Source organism: Parasteatoda tepidariorum, chromosome X1, assembly GCF_043381705.1.
Source record: "Parasteatoda tepidariorum isolate YZ-2023 chromosome X1, CAS_Ptep_4.0, whole genome shotgun sequence".
Lineage (NCBI taxonomy): Eukaryota > Metazoa > Arthropoda > Arachnida > Araneae > Theridiidae > Parasteatoda > Parasteatoda tepidariorum.
This window is the reverse complement of record NC_092214.1, coordinates 24,314,330-24,334,556: the sequence shown is the minus strand read 5'-3', so window position 1 is coordinate 24,334,556 and position 20,227 is coordinate 24,314,330. Positions and strand designations below refer to the sequence as shown.

Genomic DNA, 20,227 nt, shown 5'->3' with positions numbered 1-20,227 from the left:
ATTATCTAAATAATAAAATTTTTAAAGGCATGATCTTTTCTAAATTTTAAAAGTTTTGGAATATTTGTTCCGATTATGACACCCTCTTTGTGGACACTGTTTTGGAGCGTTGCTTTGGAACTTTTCTCACGGGTCTATATGAGTGTTTGTGTTTCCTTTTTATTTCAAGACAATATCAGTTATTGCATAGATCCAGTCATATGTCCCAGCTTCTGATGGCATCTGGATGATATCACCTGATCCCCCTAGCTCAGATTGGTCTCTACTGTTTGAATGCGATCTAGTAAATTAAATAGTAATTAATAGTTCTTGATTTTTAACTGTGTCTAGTCTGACTTTTTGTTGGTAACATTTACTATATTGACCTATCACTTTCATTATTGGCAAAAATGGAAAAGCATTATCTGATGGAACGTGGATCTTTTGAGGGTGAATAACTCATATTGATTTTTCATTTACTTTTGCTTAGTGGTCTGAGATTGCATCCAAAAAAAAAAGCTCATTTTTTTCTCTTCATTATTATTTTACGTGGTTAATATGCACAGGTGTATCAGCCACATTTCTTGATTTTTTTTATCTGGAAACAAATTAGTAATCCTGGGTTAATATTGCAGGCATAACTGGCATCTAACCATTATATTTCTTTGGTCAGGCCATAAAAATATACCATCTTTTTCCCTTCATCACCTTTTGTATCAAAATTATACATATTTGTCGTTTTAACTTATCAAAAATAATTTTGCTATAAAATTCAGGGCCTGAGTTCTTAATGATTTTCTCTTTTCTACATTTAATAGACTCTTTTGCAATATTTCATTAATGCAAATATAATTATTATCATTAGCCAATAAATAACTCTGGTACACAAGGTAGAAGACGTAAAGGTTTTGAGAGAAAAATAAATTTTCTAGGGACCCCTAAAACTTTTATAAAATTAAATTTAATCTAAATTAAATACAGCACCTTCAACTCAGAATGGTCCTTAAACAATTCTATAAGTATGTATGATATTTTTTGACTCAATAGTTTTTCTGTTATGAAAGTAAGAAGTGTATGCATCATAAACTATTTGAAGCAATGATGACCTAATCCCTGCGGCAGAATTTCTTTGGGCTTTCTGCGACAAACCTCTCTAGCACTAATATCCTTCTGCAAGATATTTTTAATAACAAATACACATGTTACTAATTAAATTTAAAGTAATAAAAAAGTTGTGCTAACAGAAACACTATTAGGATAATAAAAAAAATTTACATATAATTTTTTTAAAATGAATATGTAATATTTTTTTTTATTCTAATATCATGAGCAATATTCTCACATTTTGTAAGAGGAAAACACACCAATTATATCTTTTTTCGCATTTCGTAAATCAACATCACATAAAAAATACTAATTGAAAATCATGAAATCCGTAGCAGTAATTACCAGGAAAAAAATAAACGGCAAAATCTGGCGAATCGGACTCTTCAAAAAGGGGGGCAGTAAATAAGTGTTTTGCTTCGAGATTTCGTTGTGGTAGTAAATAATATCATATTAAAAATATGGAATTTTAAAAACTGTGTGGAAATAAATGCCTCCTCCCCCAAGAAAAAACATTAGAATCATTGCTTTGAAAATTAAATATTCATAAGCACGATTTAAATTTCCCACATTGTCAAAAAAATATCGGGACATTAATAAACCATGCGAAAAATCAATATCAATAACTACAGAAAATAAAGTGAAAACACTACAAGGATTTGCAATAGTTTGGCGCAAAATGATTATTTAAGTGCCCAATATAAATGGGAAAAAAACTATGAAATCATCACATTAAAAGTAAATAATTGATATGAGTTTGTTTTTCAAAAATGTGAAAATTCTCAGCAATAACTGTCGAAAGAATGATTGAAATACTGCATGGATTAAACGAGAGTATTGGTGCAAAAGAATGATTTCTTGAATCCGTAATTAGAATTTTGCGTGCCATAATAATATTGGTATACCAAAAAATTCACGAGAATATAAATAATAACAGAGCAATGAAAGACATCAGAATTTCAAAGAAAAAAAAAACTAAAATTCATAGCATTATCAACGATGAAATTATGTGAGGGAATGACAAATCCAATAAAATTTAAAAATAACAGTTAGGCCTTATTGATTTCTGAAATCAATCACATACAATTATATTAATACAAGAAAGCAACATGTAATTATCCACTTTCTCAATGAACTTGTACTTCACTTTAATGAAAATATATCGGAATATTAATAAACCATGAGAAAAATCAATATCAATAACTGTGGAAAATAAAGTCAAAACACGAAAAAACTATAAATCATCACATTAAAAGTAAATAATTGATGAGTTTGTTTTCGTTTTTCAAAAATGTGAAAATTCTTAGGAATAACTGTCGAAAGAACAATTGAAATACTGCATGGATTAAACGAGAGTATTGGTGCAAAACGAGCTTGTCAAAGAAGGATTTCTTGAAACCGCAATTAGAATTTTGCGTGCCATAATAATATTGATATACCAAAAAAATTCATGAGAATATAAATAATAACTGAGCAATGAAAGACATCAGAATTTCGAAAAAACAAAGCAAAAATTCATAGCAATATCAACAAAAAAATTATCAATGATAAATTATGTGGGGGACTGACAAATCTAATAAAATTTAAAAATAACAGTTAGGCCTTATTGATTTCTGAAATCAATCACATACAATTATATTAATACAAGAAAGCAACATGTAATTATCCACTTTCTCAATGAACTTGTACTTTATTTTACTTTATTGAAAATATATTGGGATATTAATAAACCATGAGAAAAATCAATATCAATAACTGCGGAAAATAAAGTCAAAACACTACATGGATTTGCGATAGTATTGGCGTAAAGTGATTATTTAAGTGCCCAATATAAATGGGAAAAAACTATGAAATCATCAGATTAAAAGTAAATAATTGATTGGAGTTTGTTTTCGTTTTTCAAAAATATGAAAATTCTCAGCAATAACTGTCGAAAGAATGATTGAAATACTGCATGGATTAAACGAGAGTATTGGTGCAAAACGAGCTTGTCAAAGAAGGATTTCTTGAATCCGCAATAAGAATTTTGCGTGCCATAATAATATTGGTATACCAAAAAAATTCATGAGAATATAAATAATAACTGAGCAATGAAAGACATCAGAATTTTGAAAAAAAAAAACAAAGCAAAAATGCATAGCAATATCAACAAAAAAATGATCAATGATGAAATTATGTGGGGGAGTGACAAATCTAATAAAATTTAAAAAGAACAGTTAGGCCTTATTGATTTCTGAAATCAATCACATACAATTATATTAATACAAGAAAGCAACATGTAATTATCCACTTTCTCAATGAACTTGTACTTCATTTTACTTTATTGAAAATATATTGGGATATTAATAAACCATGAGAAAAATCAATATCAATAACTGCGGAAAATAAAGTCAAAACACTACATGGATTTGCGATAGTATTGGCGTAAAGTGATTATTTAAGTGCCCAATATAAATGGGAAAAAACTATGAAATCATCAGATTAAAAGTAAATAATTGATTGGAGTTTGTTTTCGTTTTTCAAAAATATGAAAATTCTCAGCAATAACTGTCGAAAGAATGATTGAAATACTGCATGGATTAAACGAGAGTATTGGTGCAAAACGAGCTTGTCAAAAAAGGATTTCTTGAATCCGCAATAAGAATTTTGCGTGCCATAATAATATTGGTATACCAAAAAAATTCATGAGAATATAAATAATAACTGAGCAATGAAAGACATCAGAATTTCGAAAAAACAAAGCAAAAATGCATAGCAATATCAACAAGAAAATGATCAATGATGAAATTATGTGGGGGACTGACAAATCTAATAAAATTTAAAAAGAACAGTTAGGCCTTATTGATTTCTGAAATCAATCACATACAATTATATTAATACAAGAAAGCAACATGTAATTATCCACTTTCTCAATGAACTTGTACTTTATTTTACTTTATTGAAAATATATTGGGATATTAATAAACCATGAGAAAAATCAATATCAATAACTGCGGAAAATAAAGTCAAAACACTACATGGATTTGCGATAGTATTGGCGTAAAGTGATTATTTAAGTGCCCAATATAAATGGGAAAAAACTATGAAATCATCACATTAAAAGTAAATAATTGATTGGAGTTTGCTTTCGTTTTTCAAAAATATGAAAATTCTCAGCAATAACTGTCGAAAGAATGATTGAAATACTGCATGGATTAAACGAGAGTATTGGTGCAAAACAAGCTTGTCAAAGAAGGATTTCTTGAATCCGCAATAAGAATTTTGCGTGCCATAATAATATTGGTATACCAAAAAAATTCATGAGAATATAAATAATAACTGAGCAATGAAAGACATCAGAATTTCGAAAAAACAAAGCAAAAATGCATAGCAATATCAACAAGAAAATGCTCAATGATGAAATTATGTGGGGGACTGACAAATCTAATAAAATTCAAAAATAACAGTTAGGCTTATTGATTTCTGAAATCAATCACATACAATTATATTAATACAAGAAAGCAACATGTAATTATCCACTTTCTCAATGAACTTGCACTTTATTTTACTTTAAAAAGAGACATGAGAGAATAACAAATGTAAAAAATTTTACCTGGTTTGATTCCACAGCAGAGCTTCTTAAGTTGAAGATGAAAACATACTGTAATTTTGTTTTATGATGCCATTTGTTAATTGATAAAGTTTTTATTAAAATATTTTTATTTTAAGAAGATTGCAGGTGGTAATAACATTGTTGTGAGTGAATGATGCAAAAGTTTAAAATAGTGCTGTGGTAATATTTTTATCAGAAATGAAATTTAAAATTGATTTTCGGAATTCTACATTTCAATATATTCTGAAATAAAAAAAGTGAATTTCTAAATTTATTTTCTTTTATTTCAGAAACAATTTTTTCTTTTTTTAAATCAACATTGGGGACAAGTGAGGGAAGTTAGATATTGGTATATTTTAATTACCTAAAATAAATAAAAAATAGAAGTTTGTAATTTTTTTTTTTTTATTCTTTTGTTAGGCTGCATTCTGAAAGACATTTTCCCCCAATTTAATTTTTTTACAGCTAAATGAATTATATTTTGATTACATCATTATTAGGTTCGAATAGAAAATGTCCTCTTTTGTACTTTCAAAGCAAAATATTTACAATACTTCACGAGCAAAAGTAATATATGCAGATTCTGTGTGTAAATATTAGATTGCACCATATCGAAAATTATCCAGTTTCAAGGGGAAACAATTTAGTTGTACAGTGCTATTTTTTGAAATGTTTTTCAGTAAAGGTTGTGATTAAAAATAACAAAAATAATTTTAATTTTTTATAAAATTAAACTGAAAAGAAACACAGATATTATGTTATCCCTTTTGGCGTTAAAATTTGCTTGTTATGACTGATAAATATTTCATTGATAGATACTTCATTGATATATTATCCGATATTGAAAAGGTTGCAATGATTGATAATCACATAATGTAGTTGTATTCATAATTTAGAGCACAATATAATTATACTTCTGATCACTTTAACAACCAAAATACTAAGAAAAACTTACTTATTAAAAATACATTCAAACCAATATAAGAGACCTAAGATAAATTTATATGAGATAGTAGAAGAACAATAGTCTGTCATGCAAAAGGAAATCAGAAGTGTAGAAAGAGCCAGGAAGTATTTAGGTAAAGTCGCTACATACCTACAATGTAAAATAAGAAAACATAAACAACTTATTCTGGGCAAATATTTTCCCTTAAAAGAGTAATGGCTTTTGAAGTAAAAAACCAAATTTGAAGTAAAAGTTGATAGAATTTTAAAAGTAATTGCCAAGATATATATTGCTTTATATTAACTTTTATAGCCATTAATGAAATTAAAAGAACTATATCAAGCATGAATTATAAATTTAATCTATTTTAATGAAACAAATTTATTTGCTCAAATTTAAATTTCTGATTTCAATCTTATTTGCTAAGAAAAATTATCCCTTTCAAACTATATGATTTGAAGCTGTGGAATTTTGCATCCATAAGTTGATAAAAGCTGTGAAACAGTTTTCATTTCTTCTGCCAAATATCCTTTGATATGCTGAGTGCAACCTGCATGTGTAGGGTAATCACATAATCTCGATTATTTTGAATAGTCTATAACTTAAAACTCTTGAAAATCAAATCAGTATGATCGGAATCATCATGAATTTTTTTAAAACCATAACTCAAAATTAGCTTAAAACGAAACTTAATGTTAATTAAAGAGTGGCAGTAATTGCTTATAATGTCAGAAACCACATTCTGGGTAAACGGAATTAACGGAGCCAAAACTTGTTCTAGGGTGCAGTGATGTTGTTTACAATGAAGTTTTATTTTAATCTTATTTTTGAGAAGAATTAAACTTTAATTTTATTTAATAGAAGTGGGCAAGTGAAAAAATAAAGAATAAAAATTTTCGAAAAAATATAGCCTCTTTCTCGCTAATATATATGTGGGTTCTCTTTTTAAAAAATGTAGACCAGGACACAGAATTCTAAATTTGAAGAATCTACATAGGTATTACGCAGTATTATATGATGCTTATTAAGACTAAATTTTAAACCATTTCAGAAATCAGAAGAGAACACTGGTTTGAATTTAAAATTAGTAATTTAAAAGAAGCTTTGTTTCTTGATGACTATAAAAAGAAGAAGAATAAAGCTAATCTTACTTATATGCTCAATGCATTTACTATCTAGATGAATCATAGAAGAAAATAGTATTCAGAATACGCGCGAAGTGAAAAAATAAAGAATAAAAACTTTTGAAAAAAGATAGCCTCTTTCTCGCTAATATATACGTGGCTTCTCTTTTTAAAAAATGTAGACCAGGTCACAGAATTCTAAATTTGAAGAATCTACATAGATATTACGCAGTATTATATGATGCTTATTAAGACTAAATTTTAACCATTTCGAATCAGAACAGAACTCTGGATTGAATTTAAAATTAGTAATTTAAAAGAAGTTTTGTTTCTTGATGGCTATAAAAAGAAGAAGAAAAAAGCGAATCTTACTTATATGCTCAATGCATTTACTATCTAGAGGAATCATAAAAGAAAATAGTATTCAGAATACGCGCGAAGCGTCCTAAACTCAATCCACTCTCAAGAAATTAATATATATTTATATATGTTTAAAAAGAAAACAAGTAGACAATCAAGAAAACATTGTCTTAGAAAATATAAGATATACGTACTCAGTGTTTCATTTCTTCAATGAAGAACAGAATCGGACGCTTTGCTTCGAATATCTGTGTTCTAAAGAAATTCAAAATGTGTAGAATTCTATTGATTGTTGACGTTTCGAAAGATTCAGTGTTATCACAGAAATTGTGCGAAATAGACGCACTAAATCTTTTCAACGTTTAAGTTTGGGTATACTTCAATACAATATCAAATTGTGTTGAATTTATGAACTTAAAACTGTTTCAACTTTTTAATTCGTAATAGAGTTGAAAAACCATATACATCAAATTCTTCAACTTTCTATTTTCGTTCAACTTTTGACAGTTCTCTACTCTACAAGTTTTTTTCAAGTATTTTAGCAGCCGCCGCAGCTCTATCACACTAACCCTACAAAATTGCGGGGCATCTGAAATTTTGGAGCGCCAAGTCTATTATCTCGCCAAGTACTGAGTAAATGTGTTTAGTAAATCAGCTAATGATTTTGGTTAGGAAAAACATAGTAGACTCAGTTTTTCTCTACCACATCATAATTTCTATTAAATAAATTTATTTGACATAATATAATTTCTAAGTTGTAATTATTTAATACTTATAATATTTGTTCTATTATATTTTCAGTTGACGCCATTATTTTTTAATTAAACAATAAACTTCTTGAAATTAGAAACTGCGTTTTATAAAAGATTTTTTAAAAGTGTGAACTGGGCAAACCTTCATACTTTAGAGTAGTTGTACTCACTCTGTTCTGAGGGAATAGTATTTAAACATACACAGCAATAACTTTATGTCTAAAAATATTACAAGTGATTATTGAGTTTAAAGAAGTATCAAGTAGCTATTTACTGATGAAAAATTACAAATCTGAAATAAAATTGATTAAATTAATTTAGTTTGATTCAGTAATTTAAACTATTTGGAGACAATTCAATCATTTTTTTCCCTTGGTCTTAATAATTTCTGATTTATTTATTTTTAAACCGGTGTCTTTTTTCAATTTCCTATTTAACAAGGATATCTGCCAAAATTCTTGATTTAGTCTTTTCTGAATGAAAATTATAACAGATGTGAGTCTTTCTTGATTTTACTTCTAAATCACAGACAGAAACAACACGTCTGCTAGATACTGCGTTACAATCTGGTGAACATCAGATCAATAAATGCCCTAAGATGAAGAAAATAAAAAACTTGCATGGTCAAACCGTTTTTCGCTAATTTTTTCCTTTACATGTGTGATATGTTTAAATTACAATATTGTATTTCCCACACCAAGTTCATTTATTTAGTTAACTTAGGATTTTATTGTTTATTGACCATACATTTTTTTTTATTTTTAACTTTTTGATATTTTAATTATTATTTATTTAAAAATAATAAGGCTTTTAAATTTTTAAAATTGTAAATCGAATCTTCAGACTGCTATGAAACTTGAAGATGGTTTTCAGTAAAAGAAAGGAAACATTTGCATTTAATTTATTTAAAAAAAAGTTATTGTCTATAGATGGGAGTATGCCAGCTTTGATTTACGGCATAGCAGTTTATCAGTTGGGGCTCGAGATATACTTGGAATGGAGAAATAAATTTTAAATTCAAATAACTCCTTACAATTTAAAAATCCATAAACTGACATTTATTTGAAACACTGCATTTTGTGTTTCAAATAGGTATTTTTTTTAAAATAAAAAATTAGATGTTTTTCAATTAAAAGCGAAACTGCTTTCATAAATTTTACATAAAATAAATGTTAAGGACTAATTCTTCAGTATTAGTCCTTATCTTTGATTGAGAAAATTTCAAAATAAAAATTCGCACAGGTAGCATTCCCCAAAAGCAGCTCTGAAGTTGTTAATTAAATTTATTTTTAATCTTTGATGACTTCTGTTGATGCTTCAGCAAGACTGTGATTTCGACAAAAAGAAACATAATTCTTGCGGGGCACAAGAAGAAGGAAGAAAAAACTAGATGAAATGAAAGAGTTTAACATTGACCAATATTATTAACTAATGACTAACAAATGAATAGTTTAATTTAAAACAAATAAAACTTAATATAGTGCAAAAAAGTAAAATATTTTACATTTACTTTTTGTTAAAAAAAATAACTATTTTCGTATTATTTACTGTAATTTTATACGGAATTTTAAATCCGAATACCCTATTTTATTTCATTTTATGACCGTCTTTGAACTGCAAACCAAATTTTTGAGTTTACGTCTACTAATGTTCAACGCCGTAGGTTTGTAATTTTGAACGCAATCCAGAGAACTAGGGATCTCCTGGATCAAGCATTGAGAGAAATTTTGCCTTTGTGGAGGACTTTCTGATGGAACTAACTCGCGTTTGCTTTGCAGGGCGAGAAAAACCAAGAAAACCTTCCAATGTTAGACTGACGGCAAAGGCACTTTAACCCATGTTCCGTCTACCACTAAGGAGATTTCATCTCAGATGGGAGATGGGATCTCAGTGGCGTGGTTATGGGGAGGATTTGGGGGACAAAACTCCTCTGAAATTAAACATTACTTGAATAATGAATTTACGGTAAGTAGGATGTAGATATAAAGAAGTTTTCATTGTTCATTTTTTGTAATTTGAATACTTTATATATACACCGAAGAGCCATTACATTATGACCACTCTGCTAATAACATGTAGAACCACCTTTAGCCCTCAAAACTGCTAGCACCCGTCGTGGCATTGATTCCACAAGATGCTGATAGGTAGTCTGAGATATCTGGTACCAAGCGCTCACCAACTGGTCCTGCAATTCTCTATCATTGCGAGGGGGTAGCGTGGCAGCGAATTTGGTTTTCCAAGTAGGACCACAAATGCTCTATTGGATTAAGGTCAAGTGAATTTGGGGGCCAAGACCTGACTTGAAAGTCAATGGAATGCTCCTCGAACCAATCCATGACGATTTTACCCTTATGGCATGTTGCATTATCCTGTTGGTAAACACCATCCCCCGCAGGAAAAACTGTTGCCATGAATGGGTGAACTATGTTCAAGTAGCTTACAGACGTCAGGGATTGTTCTATGAGGATTATGGGTTCTAATGTGCCCCATGATAACATTGTTCCTGGGTGAGAAACCATGAAAACCTCATGACTCAACAAGCAATTGAAACTAAAATTTTCATATTAGATATCTTTAGAAGCTTTGAATTAGATGATCTTTTCAGAAGAAAATATTTTTACATAAAACTGATTAGATGATTTAAAATAACTAAAGTATCATTGAAATCTGATGAGTATGTTACTTTTTACATAAATGTATTTAAAAAATGAGTAAATAATATTAATCGACTTTAGCGCAACTTTACATTAACAATAAATATTACAGAAGGGTACTGATTCGGGGATTCGAATCACCAACTTGCGACTGATTTCTGATTCGAGTCGCAATTATTTCATTCGAATCAGTTGATTTTATCGGAATAGATTTAAATTATTGTGAACCATAATTTCTTAAATTTTAGTTACTTTTGCTTCATAGTGATGCTATATCATAAATAGTTAAAAATTACTTGTAAAACTCAAGAGATTCTTACACATTTATTATTAAGATTTTTCCTTCCAAAATTTCGTTAAATTCACAAATAAAAAAAAAAAGAATGAATGAAAGTAAAAAAAGGAATTTCTTCGTAGTTTCTTAAAAACCAACACATTTAAAAATATTTAGAGAAATTAACAACATGTATAAGTAATTATATATTAGCTACAAAATATACTCGATTCGAATTACTGATTTTAATCACTAAATTCGAATCACTGATCTGATTCGCATAATACGAATCACAGAACTGAATCAATTGATCTGAATCACTAATTCGAATAGTGATTTGATTCACATGATCACTTTTGATTCGATTCACATGATTCAAATCATTTAACTCACTCACTAATAAAAATAGCTTGAATCATATCAGTGATAGGAATCACTTAATTTTCATAGTTATATGAATCACTTGACTCGAATCACAGAACCAAATCACTTAAATTGAATCACTGATCCAAATTACTTGAATCAAATCGCTGATCCGAAACTTTTTCGAATCATTTTTCTGAATCACCTAATTCGAATCACGAATCAGAATAATATGATTTAAATCACTGATCAGAGTCACTTGATTTGATTTGAATCCCTAATCAGAATCACATGATTTGAACCACTGATCTGAGTTACTTGATTCGAATCACTTGATTTGAATCACTGATCCGATTTACCTGATTTGAATCACTTGAGTTGAATCAGCAGTTTCAATTTCTTGATAATAATCACTGGTTCGAATCACTTAATTCAGTGATCCGACTCTAATTATTTGAATTGGTGATCTGAATCGCTTAATTTGAATAGGGATTTTAATCACTTTGTTAGAATCTCTGATCCGAATTATATGATTTTAATCACTAAACTTGAACCACTTGATTCGAATTACTCATCTGAATCACTTCTTTTGAATCACTGATCCGAATAATTTGTTTCGAGTATTATTTAAACTATTTGATATGAATCACTGATTTAAAACAATGATAAAAATTGTGATTCTAATCAGTCAAGCGAATCAAATTATTTGAATTACTATTCGAATCAAGTTATATGGATGACTGATTTGAACTAGGTTATTTAGGTACCTGATTTAAATCAAGTGATTCATATCAGTGCTTCGGATCACGTGATTCGGATAATTGGACTGAAATGATTTGAATGATCAAATCAAAATGTAAGACACGGATCAGTGATTTGAATTACGTGATTCGAACTAAGTTATTTGAATCATGTTATTCAAATCACGTGATTCAAGTCAGAATATCGAATCATATTATTCAACTATTTGAATCAAGTGACTGAAATTAGTGATTTGATTCAAATGATTCAAATGATATTCGAATAAATTAATTGGGATATGGGATTCGATTAAAGTTATTTGGATCAGTTATTCGAATGTGATTCGGCTCTTTGATTTAAGTCAAGTAAATTAAGATCACTGATTCGAATCAAGGTATTCAAATTGCGATATGATTGATTCGGACCCGTGATTTAGACCAGTGATTCCAGTGATGGCTGGTCGATACGAATACCGCATCTGGCCAGCCCCGACCACGGTGCTGACTTGAAATATCCTCAGTGGTAGACGGATCATGGGTTAGAGTCCCTTTGCCGTCAAGCTTATCGTGGGAGGTTCTCGTGGTCTTCCTCTCCATGTAACGCAAGTGCAGTTTAGTTCCGTCGGAAAAGTACTCCACGAAGGCAAATTTCTCCCAATACTTGATCCAGGAGTTCCCTTGTCTTCTAGATTGGGTTCAAAATTACAAGGCTACGGAGTTGAACATTAGTAGTCGTAAACCCACAAAGTGGGTCGGCTGTTCAACGACGGTTCTAAAACATAAAATAAAAATAGGTTCAAAGGTAGTAGGTATTTCTTTTACAATATAGGTTTTTTTCTACAATATATGTTTTTTTCCCCTTCTTTTTTTACGGCCCACTGAAGCAAAATAGTACCGAAATATATACTAATTAAATGTTTCACATGATCAATATGGTTGACTGGAATGTTCTCATTTTTCTATGTTGCGCACTGTACAAAAATACATTATAAAATGTGTAAAATGGTGAAGAAAAAAATACTATTGAGTAATAAATACCAAATAAAACACACTAATTATCATGCAAAAAAAAAAAAAAAAAAAAANAAAAAAAAAAAAAAAAAAAAAAAAAAAAAAAAAAAAAAAAAAAAAAAAACGATAGAGGAGTGAAAGTGGATGGCTAGAATATATATTTTTAAAAATTTATCATTCAATATTTTTCTGTGATTTATGGCAGATTGACAATACTGTGATGCTGTTTTATTTTTTTTCTCTCATTTTTTTTACCGACCCACCTAAAAAAAATAGTACCGAAGTATATACTAATTAAATGTTTCACATGATATGTATGTTTCTTATTTTTAGAAATTCATTTTAAAAAAATATATCACCATTCTTCTCAACTTAGATATTTACTTAGATACCACCATTCCTCAAAACTTAAATATGTCAGCAATAAATAAGAGAACGGATTGCGAAGCTATTCGAACGAAAATGCGAATCCGATTCCGGGGGTCGGCGATCTTAATGACTAGGGATTGATATTATTTTTTATAATTCTCCAGCTTATCCTAATTTTTAGACGCCTCATTCGTATCAACCTTTCAGTATGAAGGCAAATGCCAAGAATAATTTTAATAATTATGCCTTTTTATGAGAGTAAATTAAGTGATATTAATGCTTACATATATTATAGGAAAAATGTTAAAAAAGTATTTTTATTATAGATACATCACTTTTATATCCTTTTATCAATTTCATTATCAATTATTGATTCGAATGAACAAGTGATTGAATCAGTGATTTGAATCAACAAGTTATTATATTATTAAATGATTTAATTATTAAATGATTCTAAACCCAAGTGAACTAATTTTATGGATTCGAATCACTTTGATTATTTGTTTCGTCCAACTCTATAAAACACATGTAGATGGCAGCACTTAATCTTCTAATCAAAAGACTAGTAATAAATATTTTAATAACTGTAATAGATGGCAGCACTAAGCTTTCTAATTAAAAGATTTGGAATAAATGTTTCAATAACCGTAAATAGATGGCAGCACTAAACTTCTAAAAAAATGATGTGTGCGGCTTAATGAGTTAAATTATTAGATCATTCTTCAATTCATAGAAACACTTTCGTAGAAATTTATCTACCCAAAAATTAAATGGACCATAAAAGTAAAATACAAGTGAATAATTTGTTATGCTTTATATATTCTTTTTTGTTATTAAACTGTCTATAAATAATCAAGATCCAAGGGCTGGGTCCCAGTTAGAGCTAACGTATTAAATATGTTTTAGTACTATACCATGCAAATACATATAAAATTGTACTAGTTTTAAAACAGTTTTACTAGATTTGGAAGATTTGTTAAAATTTTTTTTAAAGATGACAAGGTGGCATTTTTGAGTTTTGCAAATTCAGTCGATCCTTAATGTTTTACACCGGTCGCATGCACATAATAGACATAATAATAATGAACATCATAATGATTTTTATTTTTAAATCTTAGTCCTAAAAAGAGTGTATAATTTTAAGAATTTTCCCTATTTAAATCTGGTGCATTCCCTAAGAGCTTTTTCTCAGCGACATTAAAAACGTAAAATTTTTAATAAGCTGTTAAAAATGGTAGGTGGACATCCGGTCTTTGTCTATGCAAATCCGCTAATTCAATCAAAAGTTCTTAATATGTTCTCATTTTTTTATGTTGCATACTTTACAAAATAACATTGAAAAATGAGTAAAATGATGGAAAAAAACATTATTGAGTAAAAATACCAAATAAAACACACCACATTTTCATGCAAAAGGAAAAAAAAAAAGAAAAAAAAAAAAAAAAAAAAAAAAAAAAAAAAAAAAAAAAAAAAAGGCAGGGAGGCTAATATGTGGACATGGGTCCAAGCTCGAATGTTCTAATTTTTTTATGTTGCTCACTGTACAAAAATATATTAAAAAATATGTAAAATGATAAAGAAAAGAAACATTATTGAGTTATAAATACCAAATAAAACACGCCACATTTTCATGGGAAAAAAAGGGGGCAGAGGAGGCTAGTGTGGACATGGAGTGAATGTGGATGGCTAGAATATATATATATTTTCAATTTATCATTCAATATTTCTCTGTAATTTATGGCAGATTGGCAATACTGTGTTGCAATTTTAGATGACCAGAAACTTAATTGTTAAGAAATCAAAAAAAAAAAAAAANAGGTCTATTATCATAATGTAAATTCCCTGTAAAAAAAAGAAAAAAAAAAGTGTTTTTTATGGTAGGAAAGAAAATTCTGAATTTGATTTTCAATTTCCACTTAAAACTATTTTTACTCTCTGTTTTAAGTCATGGGAGATAACACGTTATAAATGAATATGCTTATTACAAGCATATATAATATCTACTATGGATTTGTCCTTTTTTTATTAGGCGCTAATGAGCTTAATCGAAAAAATAGTGTACTATGAGCATAGTGGAAATTCTTCGGATATTTCAATTTTAAGTTTTCTGTGATAGAAACGTGAGTTAATAACTACCACACCTCCGATTAGTGCATTTTACTGATTTATTAGTACATGAATTACTGAATTTGATGATGCGTGAGCCGCGATTACTTCTTCGTAAGGCACTGAATTGTCATAGAGCAGAACTTAGGTTCGATCACCAGTGGTGGCATGAAGCCAACCCAGCGTCAGATGTTTGAGTTCCACTTTGTCTGGGAAGTAAAGGCGGCTTGTGCACAATGCTGACTACATTTCACGAATTTGTGGAGCTTTAGCTTCCATGCCAAATCTGCCCACAGCGAGCTGCTGCAAGGATGCTTTTTACATTAATTTTGTAAAATATTTAATCAGTTTACAAATTTTTCCACATTTCAAACTATTTTTTTATCAAATTCGATTAATTTTATCCAGTGGAAAAATCAGACAAAACTATTTGATTTAACACACTTTATGATATTCAGTATTTTTAAAGTATTTAATTTATGAACTTTTTTTTTCTCACATTTTGTTAAATTCGTTAAATTCGATTACTTTTTATGCAGTAAAAAACTAATAATTTAACAAATTTTATTACTTTGGATATTCAAAATGTTGATAATATATGGAAATTTATTATTTTTTTTACAACAGTTGTGAATCATGCTCTTTTGAAATTATATGAATGGCTCTGCTCCTAAGCTAGCATTCAATGTTGATTTGTCAAAAACTTTATAAAGCAGAAACAAAATTCGATTAAATTAGTAAAATTATTCCTCTCCACCCCTGCCAAATAAATCCTAAAAGTAGACTTTTAATGTAATAAGTAGACTTCTAATGTCTAATGTAATGAGTAAGTCTTTAAAACATTTTTTTTACTTACTTGGAATGTAGTTCAGTTATAAACATAAATTAAGACTTATTAAGCATTAAAATTAATTGAAATTAACATTTTTGAGATCATTTATTCGAAGCAGTATTTTCAGCTAAAAATTAGCTTTATTTTGATTTACACTTCTTTCATAAGTAAGAATAGAATATATAATAAAATTTATGACTTAAAATGTGCTAATAACAAGATTTTTTTTCATGATTATTTAAAGGTACGCAAACAAATTATCTTACGTGTAATAATTTAAAAAGAGAGAGGAAAAGAGGCTGTTGAAATGTTATATAATTTGGTATCCACACCTCCTTGTCCCCGAAAAAAAAAGCAAATCGCTAGTAGCCTCCTAGGTTTACGTAAAAAATCTCAACACCTCGTATTTTGTTTCGGATTAAAAATAAAAGAAAAATATTTTTTTTTCCTTCTCATATTCTGTTACAAGGTTTTCTGTAATCCTTCACCAAAAATAAAGTAAAAAAGTATACATATTGAAGGGGGTGGGGTCACGAAGGTAAGGGAGAAAAATAATCGCAATCAAATCTGATGAATCAATATTGCTGAAGACGGAATTAGAGATATCAAAACCAGATCGGATCACTCGAGGAAGCAGAAAAAAGTTAAAAGGCATTTATTTCAAACACCTTTAAACCCAATCCGGCAATCAAACAGGTTCTGATGTTTTTGATCCCGCCTTTTTTAAAAAGAATTCCCAAATTTTCGTTGCACTTAACTTTCGACTTTCGAGTAAGTAAATTATTTAAAAATCTATTTGTAATTATAGCAATACAATGCACGTTAAAAGTCAAATAATTTCAAAAAATTTCTTCAACTAGTACTGATAATAAAGAAAGTTTGTCTGAAAATATCCATCAAAGTTGATTTGATCGTGTCGGTGAAATGATCATGTTGGTGGTGAAATGAGCTGTCGGCGAAGTGATCGTGTCAGCGAAATGATCATGTCGGTGAAATGATAGTCTCGACGAAATGTTTTTGGTGGAGCCGTGGTGGCTAAAGGGATAGAGAGCTCACTTCCCTATAAAGTGCCCTGGGTTCGAATCAGAGCGATGCTAATCACATCTAACTGTGAGAGGTTTTCGTGGTTTTCTCTTCATGTAACGCAAACACGGATTAGTTCTATCAAAAAATAAACTCATTTACGAATTTAAGTGTCTCCCAATACTTGATTCGGAAGTTCCCTTGTCTTTTGGAGTGGGTTTAAAATTACAAGGCTACGGATTCGAATATTAACAGTCGTAAACTGAAAAATTGGGTAGACTGTTCAACCATGGTTATAAAATAGAAACAAAATAAAATTGGCTTCGCCGATTTTATCTGTCGGTGAAATGATTGTCATAGATGTCAAAGGAAGTCAAAAATGCACTACTTTTTTAATAAAGGATTTTTTTTTATTTTAGATAAAGTCAAATCACTCGGTGTTACCCCACCAGTGGGGTAACAGAAGGTACACGTGTAACTCTACGGGAGATTTTGAAATACTGCAATTTCGTTGAAAAAGTAGCAGGCGCTTTAAGTTTGTAAGAAAATTTATAAATATTATGTTTGTACAGTGTGCAAAAAAAGAAAAGAAAAAAAGACCACCCTGAATAACTTTTGATCTAATGATCGGATCTTTACGTCTCATTCTTAATGGTTTAAGGGGGGTGACTTCAAATATGCTAATCAATTTGTGCAAGCGATATTTTAAATTATGATGTACGACACAAAAACGAACTTTCTCTGAATAAACATACTTTTTTTTCAACGGATTCAGATTTCAGATACCCCAAAATTAGGAGGTAGCCGCAATGTGGGAAATATGGTCCTCATAGTTTAGTCAGGAGAGTGAGCCAAAGTTTCAACCTCTTAATTTTACTTTTTAAGTATTTCGCTATATCTCGAGAAATTTTTAAGCGAATTGAAGCATTTTTGCATACATTAAAAAAATCGTTTATGCAAATATGATTTAATTGAAAAAATCAACTTTATGAAATATTTATTATTTTATAAATTAATAGTAGAAAAAAAATTTGAATTGTAAGGTACACAATTTTTTACACTATTTTAAAGTTTGTAAATTTTCATGGGAAAATATAAAAGCCTGTCTCAATCTATTTTTTACCTAACTAATCCTTGAAACGCAAAGAAAATATTTAGAATTGAAGACTGATTAGAGAATTAAATCTCGCTTATTAAATATTTTCCTGCAATAAGCAAAAAAATATACATAACAATAGTCAGAATAGTTATTTTTATTTAATCTTTGATTTTGTAGAAATAATTTCTAATAGAATCATTTCTAATAGAAAAATTTCAGTTTAATTTAAAAGTGAACGGAACAAATATAAAGTAAATCATTTAGTTTCAGTCATTACTTTAATTGACTAATTTTTTTTTAAAAATGTGTTAAGGTGTTTTCTTTTCTTAAATTATTTTTATATTTTTATGAGATTTGTTTGTACAATAAATGCCATTTTTAGAAAAGTTAATCGTTTGTTATATAGATGGCGTTAGCGTCACTCAAAACCCGTTATTTCTTTCTCGCGAGGAACTGGAGAAATAAGTTGGAGTAGTGAGTAAATAAATATTCTATTTCAAACTATATTTTTCCGGTTTTGTAAACCCATTAACATTGAACTGTTTTTTATTTATTATTTTACATTTTTATTATTTGATTTGGATGCAACTCTACCACTTGAAAACAGTGAAAAGAAAAAGTGGAGCATTTCAAAATATGTAAACAGGTTAAAATTCTTTTTACTACAAAATATAGGTCTATTATCATAATGTAAATTCCCTGTCAATTTTATTAGACTCATTATAATATTCTATGTAAAATCTTAATTAGCAGGTGATAACGTACAGCTTTATTGTTTTTACGCAATTGAAACTGGTTTTCACTAGTTTGCATTCATGTATCAGTTGGTTAAATTAGACGATATGTAATATAAATTCTACAATTTTATAAATTAGACGATATATTATATAAATATAGAATAATTATTATATCCGGTATTATATTAGTATATTATAATAATTAGACCAAATTATTAGACGCATTGTAGTGTTTTAATAATTACATGTTTTGCACAAGTTTACATGCAATACATTTTCATTTAAACATACATGTAAAGGTTTTTATTGAGGAGATTTTTTATATACTTCCTATTTGTATTTATTTTTAACGTATTGCAATACAACGTTAACCAATTGATAAACGAACGTAAACAAGTGCAAACTGGTTTCAGCATCGTAAAAACAATAATGCTGTTTAGTATCACATGATAATTAAGATTTTACATAGAATCTTATAGTGGGTCTTTGTATCTGTTAAGTTATTTTTGTAATTGATTTAATTTTTTATATTATTTGTGATGAAACAATACTCGTCATATATGCTGATTTTAAATGAAATTGATGCGAAAACACCGTAAGTGTCAATTTTAGGAGAATTGCTCAAAATAAATTGATAAATACTTAAATTGACAAACAAATAAACTTATAAATAAATAAATTGATAGAGAAATAAATTAATTAATAAATTGAAATATATGTGCGAAAATAAGTGTATAAAATGTGTTGTAATGCAATTCCAATTTTAAATCATGCGTGAAATGTGACGATCTAAGAAAATATGCATGAAATACAATTAATAATATAATTCATAAACATTGAAAATCTAAAATTTAAAAATTTAGCTGAAATTTAATGTACCAGTGTTAAACCATTCCAAACTTTTTTTAAATAACAAAGTTTATACTATATTTATATTGTAAAATTCTATAAGTCTTTAGTAACTTAATGCACAAAAAACAATTTTGAATAATCAATCTAATTTTTAACACTATTTTTGAATAAAGTAAACACTGAATTCATTCTTATATTTCCTAAAATTTTAAATTTTAGTTCATATTTGATATTTATTTTTGAGTTTTGTTCTATATTCTTTTCGAAATCATTAGAAATACTGTTTGGATTTTACGAAAAATTTTTGACT

The 20,227-nt window shown here is 28.6% G+C and overlaps 1 protein-coding gene across 5 annotated transcripts in view; it reads right to left on the bottom strand.

Moving 5' to 3' along the window:
* LOC107447897 (uncharacterized) overlaps positions 1-7,637 on the bottom strand; it is a 46,803-nt gene extending 39,166 nt beyond the window's left edge. The window contains exons 1-2 of one of the 5 annotated variants that reach the window (XM_016062938.3): positions 7,300-7,634; positions 5,631-5,771 (exon numbers count right to left, since the gene is read on the bottom strand). The gene's annotated coding sequence lies outside the window, so the exon portion shown is untranslated. Of the gene's footprint in view, positions 1-963; positions 1,191-4,675; positions 4,724-5,630; positions 5,772-7,299 lie in introns of those variants that run through there. The other 4 variants (XM_043043919.2, XM_043043920.2, XM_016062937.3 and 1 more) reach the window with 4 other exon arrangements.
* Positions 7,638-20,227: the final 12,590 nt, after the last annotated feature.